General features: G+C 43.0%; 3 non-coding genes across 3 annotated transcripts; all 3 read right to left on the bottom strand.

The window, feature by feature from the left end:
* Window positions 1-846: 846 nt before the first annotated feature.
* trnam-cau (transfer RNA methionine (anticodon CAU)) lies at window positions 847-918 on the bottom strand. The gene has a single exon. It is a non-coding gene; the product is annotated as a tRNA-Met (tRNA).
* A 2,922-nt stretch (window positions 919-3,840) lies between these two features.
* trnam-cau (transfer RNA methionine (anticodon CAU)) lies at window positions 3,841-3,912 on the bottom strand. The gene has a single exon. It is a non-coding gene; the product is annotated as a tRNA-Met (tRNA).
* A 4,898-nt stretch (window positions 3,913-8,810) lies between these two features.
* trnam-cau (transfer RNA methionine (anticodon CAU)) lies at window positions 8,811-8,882 on the bottom strand. Its single transcript has one exon. It is a non-coding gene; the product is annotated as a tRNA-Met (tRNA).
* Between the last annotated feature and the right edge of the window lie 319 nt (window positions 8,883-9,201).

Genomic DNA, 9,201 nt, shown 5'->3' with positions numbered 1-9,201 from the left:
AATGTTGTTCGCACTAAAAATAAACTGTTTAGCAGAGGATGGTTTCGATCCATCGAACTCTGGGTTATGGGCCCAGCACGCTTCCGCAGCACCACTCTGCTCTCAGCCACTTCAGAAAAGACTAGAACTCACAATCCATGGCTGAGGAGTCCAGTATCTTAGGCCACTGGGATACTGTGTAAACAGTATGACCTATACGAACTGTTGGAAGAGGTAAAAAAAAAATTAGAATGGCACTGAGACATGCCCATGAAACGACAAATTTAAAAAAAATGTTGTTCGCACTTAAAATGAACTGTTTAGCAGAGGATGGTTTCGATCCATCGACCTCTGGGTTATGGGCCCAGCACTCTTCCGCAGCGCCACTCTGCTCTCAGCCACTTCAGAAAAGACTAGAACTCACAATCCATGGCTTAGGAGTCCAGTATCTTAGGCCACTGGGATACTGTGTAAACAGTATGACCTATACGAACTGTTGGAAGAGGTAAAAAAATATATATAATGGCACTGAGACATTATGCCCATGAAACGACACATTTTTTTAAAATGTTGTTCGCACTTAAAATAAACTGTTTAGCAGAGGATGGTTTCGATTCATCGACCTCTGGGTTATGGGCCCAGCACGCTTCCGCTGCGCCACTCTGCTCTAAGCCACTTGAGAAAATACTAGAACTCACAATCCATGGCTTAGGAGTCCAGTATCTTAGGCAACTGGGATACTGTGTAAACAGTATGACCTATACGAACTGTTGGAAGAGGTAAAAAAAAATATATAATGGCACTGAGACATGCCCATGAAACGACACATTTTTTTTAAAATGTTGTTCGCACTTAAAATAAACTGTTTAGCAGAGGATGGTTTCGATCCATCGACCTCTGGGTTATGGGCCCAGCACGCTTCCACTGCGCCACTCTGCTCTCAGCCACTTCAGAAAAGACTAGAACTCAAAATCTTTGGCTTAGGAGTCCAGTATCTTAGGCCACTGGGATACTGTGTAAACAGTATGACCTATACGAACTATTGGAAGAGGTAAAAAAATATATATAATGGCACTGAGACATGCCCATGAAACGACACATTTTTTAAAAATGTTGTTCGCACTTAAGATAAACTGTTTAGTAGAGGATGGTTTCGATCCATCGACCTCTGGGTTATGGGCCCAGCACGCTTCCGCTGCGCCACTCTGCTCTCATCCCCTTCAGAAAAGACTAGAACTCACAATCCATTGCTTAGGAGTCCAGTGTCTTAGGCCACTGGGATGCTGTGTAAACAGTATGACCTATACGAACTGTTGGAACAGGTAAAAAAATATATATAATGGCACTGAGACATGCCCATGAAACGACACATTTTTTAAAAATGTTGTTCGCACTAAAAATAAACTGTTTAGCAGAGGATGGTTTCGATCCATCGACCTCTGGGTTATGGGCCCAGCACGCTCCGCTGCGCCACTCTGCTCTCAGCCACTTCAGAAAAGACTAGAACTCAAAATCTTTGGCTTAGGAGTCCAGTATCTTAGGCCACTGGGATACTGTGTAAACAGTATGACCTATACGAACTGTTGGAAGAGGTAAAAAATATATATATAATGGCACTGAGACATGCCCATGAAACGACACATTTTTTAAAAATGTTGTTTGCACTAAAAATAAATTTTTTTAGCAGAGGATGGTTTCGATCCATCGACCTCTGGGTTATGGGCCCAGCACGCTTCCGCAGCACCACTCTGCTCTCAGCCACTTCATAAAAGACTAGAACTCACAATCCATGGCTTAGGAGTCCAGTATCTTAGGCCACTGGGATACTGTGTAAACAGTATGACCTATACGAACTGTTGGAAGAGGTAAAAAAATATATATAATGGCACTGAGACATTATGCACATGAAACGACACATTTTTTAAAAATGTTGTTCGCACTTAAGATAAACTGTTTAGCAGAGGATGGTTTCGATCCATCGACCTCTGGGTTATGGGCCCAGCACGCTTCCGCTGCGCCACTCTGCTCTCATCCCCTTCAGAAAAGACTAGAACTCACAATCCATTGCTTAGGAGTCCAGTATCTTAGGCCACTGGGATACTGTGTAAACAGTATGACCTATACGAACTGTTGGAAGAGGTAAAAAACAAATTATAATGGCACTGAGACATTATGCCCATGAAACGACACATTTTTTAAAAATGTTGTTCGCACTTAAAATAAACTGTTTAGCAGAGGATGGTTTCGATAAATCGACCTCTGGGTTATGGGCCCAGCACGCTTCCGCTGCGCCACTCTGCTCTCAGCCACTTCAGAAAAGACTAGAACTCACAATCCATGGCTTAGGAGTCCAGTATCTTAGGCCACTGGGATACTGTGTAAACAGTATGACCTATACGAACTGTTGGAAGAGGTAAAAAACTAATTATAATGGCACTGAGACATTATACCCATGAAACGACACATTTTTTAAAAATGTTGTTCGCACTTAAAATAAACTATTTAGCAGAGGATGGTTTCGATCCATCGACCTCTGGGTTATGGGCCCAGCACGCTTCCGCTGCGCCACTCTGCTCTCATTCCCTTCAGAAAAGACTAGAACTCACAATCCATGGCTTAGGAGTCCAGTGTCTTAGGCCACTGGGATACTGTGTAAACAGTATGACCTATACGAACTGTTGGAAGAGGTAAAAAAATATATATAATGGCACTGAGACATGCCCATGAAACGACACATTTTTTTAAAATGTTGTTCGCACTAAAAATAAACTGTTTAGCAGAGGATGGTTTCGATCCATCGACCTCTGGGTTATGGGCCCAGCACGCTCCGCTGCGCCACTCTGCTCTCAGCCACTTCAGAAAAGACTAGAACTCAAAATCTTTGGCTTAGGAGTCCAGTATCTTAGGCCACTGGGATACTGTGTAAACAGTATGACCTATACGAACAATTGGAAGAGGTAAAAAAATATATATAATGGCACTGAGACATGCCCATGAAACGACACATTTTTTAAAAATGTTGTTCGCACTAAAAATAAACTGTTTAGCAGAGGATGGTTTCGATCCATCGAACTCTGGGTTATGGGCCCAGCACGCTTCCGCAGCACCACTCTGCTCTCAGCCACTTCAGAAAAGACTAGAACTCACAATCCATGGCTGAGGAGTCCAGTATCTTAGGCCACTGGGATACTGTGTAAACAGTATGACCTATACGAACTGTTGGAAGAGGTAAAAAAAAAATTAGAATGGCACTGAGACATGCCCATGAAACGACAAATTTAAAAAAAATGTTGTTCGCACTTAAAATGAACTGTTTAGCAGAGGATGGTTTCGATCCATCGACCTCTGGGTTATGGGCCCAGCACTCTTCCGCAGCGCCACTCTGCTCTCAGCCACTTCAGAAAAGACTAGAACTCACAATCCATGGCTTAGGAGTCCAGTATCTTAGGCCACTGGGATACTGTGTAAACAGTATGACCTATACGAACTGTTGGAAGAGGTAAAAAAATATATATAATGGCACTGAGACATTATGCCCATGAAACGACACATTTTTTTAAAATGTTGTTCGCACTTAAAATAAACTGTTTAGCAGAGGATGGTTTCGATTCATCGACCTCTGGGTTATGGGCCCAGCACGCTTCCGCTGCGCCACTCTGCTCTAAGCCACTTGAGAAAATACTAGAACTCACAATCCATGGCTTAGGAGTCCAGTATCTTAGGCAACTGGGATACTGTGTAAACAGTATGACCTATACGAACTGTTGGAAGAGGTAAAAAAAAATATATAATGGCACTGAGACATGCCCATGAAACGACACATTTTTTTTAAAATGTTGTTCGCACTTAAAATAAACTGTTTAGCAGAGGATGGTTTCGATCCATCGACCTCTGGGTTATGGGCCCAGCACGCTTCCACTGCGCCACTCTGCTCTCAGCCACTTCAGAAAAGACTAGAACTCAAAATCTTTGGCTTAGGAGTCCAGTATCTTAGGCCACTGGGATACTGTGTAAACAGTATGACCTATACGAACTGTTGGAAGAGGTAAAAAATATATATATAATGGCACTGAGACATGCCCATGAAACGACACATTTTTTAAAAATGTTGTTTGCACTAAAAATAAAAATTTTTAGCAGAGGATGGTTTCGATCCATCGACCTCTGGGTTATGGGCCCAGCACGCTTCCGCAGCACCACTCTGCTCTCAGCCACTTCATAAAAGACTAGAACTCACAATCCATGGCTTAGGAGTCCAGTATCTTAGGCCACTGGGATACTGTGTAAACAGTATGACCTATACGAACTGTTGGAAGAGGTAAAAAAATATATATAATGGCACTGAGACATTATGCACATGAAACGACACATTTTTTAAAAATGTTGTTCGCACTTAAGATAAACTGTTTAGCAGAGGATGGTTTCGATCCATCGACCTCTGGGTTATGGGCCCAGCACGCTTCCGCTGCGCCACTCTGCTCTCATCCCCTTCAGAAAAGACTAGAACTCACAATCCATTGCTTAGGAGTCCAGTGTCTTAGGCCACTGGGATACTGTGTAAACAGTATGACCTATACGAACTGTTGGAACAGGTAAAAAAATATATATAATGGCACTGAGACATGCCCATGAAACGACACATTTTTTAAAAATGTTGTTCGCACTAAAAATAAACTGTTTAGCAGAGGATGGTTTCGATCCAGCGACCTCTGGGTTATGGGCCCAGCACGCTCCGCTGCGCCACTCTGCTCTCAGCCACTTCAGAAAAGACTAGAACTCAAAATCTTTGGCTTAGGAGTCCAGTATCTTAGGCCACTGGGATACTGTGTAAACAGTATGACCTATACGAACTGTTGGAAGAGGTAAAAAATATATATATAATGGCACTGAGACATGCCCATGAAACGACACATTTTTTTAAAATGTTGTTCGCACTAAAAATAAATTGTTTAGCAGAGGATGGTTTCGATCCATCGACCTCTGGGTTATGGGCCCAGCACGCTTCCGCAGCACCACTCTGCTCTCAGCCACTTCATAAAAGACTGGAACTCACAATCCATGGCTTAGGAGTCCAGTATCTTAGGCCACTGGGATACTGTGTAAACAGTATGACCTATACGAACTGTTGGAAGAGGTAAAAAAATATATATAATGGCACTGAGACATTATGCACATGAAACGACACATTTTTTAAAAATGTTGTTCGCACTTAAAATAAACTGTTTAGCAGAGGATGGTTTCGATCCATCGACCTCTGGGTTATGGGCCCAGCACGCTTCCGCTGCGCCACTCTGCTCTAAGCCACTTTAGAAAAGACTAGAACTCACAATCCATGGCTTAGGAGTCCAGTATCTTAGGCCACTGGGATACTGTGTAAACAGTATGACCTATACGAACTGTTGGAAGAGGTAAAAAAAAAATTATAATGGCACTGAGACATTATGCCCATGAAACGACACATTTTTTAAAAATGTTGTTCGCACTTAAAATAAACTGTTTAGCAGAGGATGGTTTCGATCCATCGACCTCTGGGTTATGGGCCCAGCACGCTTCCGCTGCGCCACTCTGCTCTCAGCCACTTCAGAAAAGACTAGAACTCACAATCCATGGCTTAGGAGTCCAGTATCTTAGGCCACTGGGATACTGTGTAAACAGTATGACCTATACGAACTTTTGGAAGAGGTAAAAAAAAATTATAATGGCACTGAGACATTTTGCAAAATGAAACGACACATTTTTTAAAAATGTTGTTCGCACTTAAAATAAACTGTTTAGCAGAGGATGGTTTCGATCCATCGACCTCTGGGTTATGGGCCCAGCACGCTTCCGCTGCGCCACTCTGCTCTCAGCCACTTCAGAAAAGACTAGAACTCACAATCCATGGCTTAGGAGTCCAGTATCTTAGGCCACTGGGATACTGTGTAAACAGTATGACATATACGAACTGTTGGAAGAGGTAAAAAACAAATTATAATGGCACTGAGACATTATGCCCATGAAACGACACATTTTTTAAAAATGTTGTTCGCACTTAAAATCAACTATTTAGCAGAGGATGGTTTCGATCCATCGACCTCTGGGTTATGGGCCCAGCACGCTTCCGCTGCTCCACTCTGCTCTCAGCCACTTCAGAAAAGACTAGAACTCACAATCAATGGCTTAGGAGTCCAGTATCTTAGGCCACTGGGATACTGTGTAAACAGTATGACCTATACGAACTGTTGGAAGAGGTAAAAAGAAAATATAATGGCACTGAGACATTATGCCCATGAAACGAAACATTTTTAAAAAATGTTGTTCGCACTTAAAAGAAACTGTTTAGCAGAGGATGGTTTCGATCCATCGACCTCTGGGTTATGGGCCCAGCACGCTTCCGCTGCGCCACTCTGCTCTAAGCCACTTCAGAAAAGACTAGAACTCACAATCCATGGCTTAGGAGTCCAGTATCTTAGGCCACTGGGATACTGTGTAAACAGTATGACCTATACGAACTGTTGGAAGAGGTAAAAAAAAAATTATAATGGCACTGAGACATTATGCCCATGAAACGACACATTTTTAAAAAATGTTGTGCGCACTTAAAATAAACTGTTTAGCAGAGGATAGTTTCGATCCATCGACCTCTGGGTCACGGGCCCAGCACGCTTCCGCTGCGCCACTCTGCTTCCATCCACCCCAGATGGGACTTGAACCCACAATCCCTGGCCACAATCCCTGGCCAGGGCCTTATTCATTAGGCCACTGGGGCACTGTCTACCTTTGGCAAATAGTACGAACTGATACAAGCAGTTAAAACAATGTGTACTGGATAGCACTGAGACACGCAAATTAAATTTAGCTTTCTAATTTCTGTTTGCGTTTCATTTTTGAAAATAATCTGTTTAGCAGATGATGGTTTCGATCCATCGACCTCTGGGTTATGGGCCCAGCACACTTTCGCTGTGCCACTCTGCTCTCAGCCACTTCAGAAAAGACTAGAACTCAAAATCTTTGGCTTAGGAGTCCAGTATCTTAGGCCACTGGGATACTGGGATACTGTGTAAACAGTATGACCTATACGAACTGTTGGAAGAGGTAAAAAAAAAATGTATAATGGCACTGAGACATTATGCCCACGAAACGACACATTTTTAAAAAATGTTGTTCGCACTTAAAATAAACTGTATAGCAGAGGATGGTTTCGATCCATCGACCTCTGGGTTATGGGCCCAGCACGCTTCCGCAGCGCCACTCTGCTCTCAGCCACTTCAGAAAAGACTAGAACTCACAATCCATGGCTTAGGAGTCCAGTATCTTAGGCCACTGGGATACTGTGTAAACAGTATGACCTATACGAACTGTTGGAAGAGGTAAAAAAAAAATTATAATGGCACTGAGACATGCCCATGAAACGACACATTTTAAAAAAATGTTGTTCGCACTTAAAATGAACTGTTTAGCAGAGGATGGTTTCGATCCATCGACCACTGGGTTATGGGCCCAGCACGCTTCCGCAGCACCACTCTGCTCTCAGCCACTTCAGAAAAGACTAGAACTCACAATCCATGGCTTAGGAGTCCAGTATCTTAGGCCACTGGGATACTGTGTAAACAGTATGACCTATACGAACTGTTGGAAGAGGTAAAAAAAAAAATTATAATGGCACTGAGACATTATGCCCATGAAACGACACATTTTTTAAAAATGTTGTTCGCACTTAAAATAAACTATTTAGCAGAGGATGGTTTCGATCCATCGACCTCTGGGTTATGGGCCCAGCACGCTTCCGCTGCGCCACTCTGCTCTAAGCCACTTTAGAAAAGACTAGAACTCACAATCCATGGCTTAGGAGTCCAGTATCTTAGGCCACTGGGATACTGTGTAAACAGTATGACCTATACGAACTGTTGGAAGAGGTAAAAAAAAAAATTATAATGGCACTGAGACATTATGCCCATGAAACGACACATTTTTTAAAAATGTTGTTCGCACTTAAAATAAACTATTTAGCAGAGGATGGTTTCGATCCATCGAACTCTGGGTTATGGGCCCAGCACGCTTCCGCTGCGCCACTCTGCTCTCAGCCACTTCAGAAAAGACTAGAACTCACAATCAATGGCTTAGGAGTCCAGTATCTTAGGCCACTGGGATACTGTGTAAACAGTATGACCTATACGAACTGTTGGAAGAGGTAAAAAAAAAATTATAATGGCACTGAGACATTATGCCCATGAAACGACACATTTTTTAAAAATGTTGTTCGCACTTAAAATAAACTGTTTGGCAGAGGATGGTTTCGATCCATAGACCTCTGGGTCATGGGCCCAGCACGCTTCCGCTGCGCCACTCTGCTTCCATCCACCCCAGATGGGACTTGAACCCACAATCCCTGGCCACAATCCCTGGCCATTGCCTTATCCATTAGGCCACTGGGGCACTGTCTACCTTTTGCAAATAGTACGAACTGATACAAGCAGTAAAAACAATGTGTACTGGATAGCACTGAGACACGCAAATTAAATTTAGCTTTCTAATTTCTGTTTGCGTTTCATTTTTGAAAATAATCTGTTTAGCAGATGATGGTTTCGATCCATCGACCTCTGGGTTATGGGCCCAGCACACTTCCGCTGTGCCACTCTGCTCTCAGCCACTTCAGAAAAGACTAGAACTCAAAATCTTTGGCTTAGGAGTCCAGTATCTTAGGCCACTGGGATACTGGGATACTGTGTAAACAGTATGACCTATACGGACTGTTGGAAGAGGTAAAAAAAAAATTATAATGGCACTGAGACATTATGCCCATGAAACGACACATTTTTTAAAAATGTTGTTCGCACTTAAAATAAACTGTTTAGCAGAGGATGGTTTCGATCCATCGACCTCTGGGTTATGGGCCCAGCACGCTTCCACTGCGCCACTCTGCTCTAAGCCACTTCAAAAAAGACTAGAACTCACAATCCATGGCTTAGGAGTCCAGTTTCTTAGGCCACTGGGATACTGTGTAAACAATATGACCTATACGAACTGTTGGAAGAGGTAAAAAAAAAATTATAATGGCACTGAGACATTATGCCCATGAAACGACACATTTTTTAAAAATGTTGTTCGCACTTAAAATAAACTGTTTAGCAGAGGATGGTTTCGATCCATCGACCTCTGGGTTATGGGCCCAGCACGCTTCCGCTGCGCCACTCTGCTTCCATCCACCCCAGATGGGACTTGAACCCACAATCCCTGGCCACA

This window comes from Oncorhynchus clarkii, chromosome 7 (genome assembly GCF_045791955.1).
Source record: "Oncorhynchus clarkii lewisi isolate Uvic-CL-2024 chromosome 7, UVic_Ocla_1.0, whole genome shotgun sequence".
Taxonomy (NCBI): Eukaryota; Metazoa; Chordata; class Actinopteri; order Salmoniformes; family Salmonidae; genus Oncorhynchus; species Oncorhynchus clarkii.
Note: the sequence above shows the minus strand (reverse complement) of the source record. Positions and strands in the feature narration are given on the sequence as shown.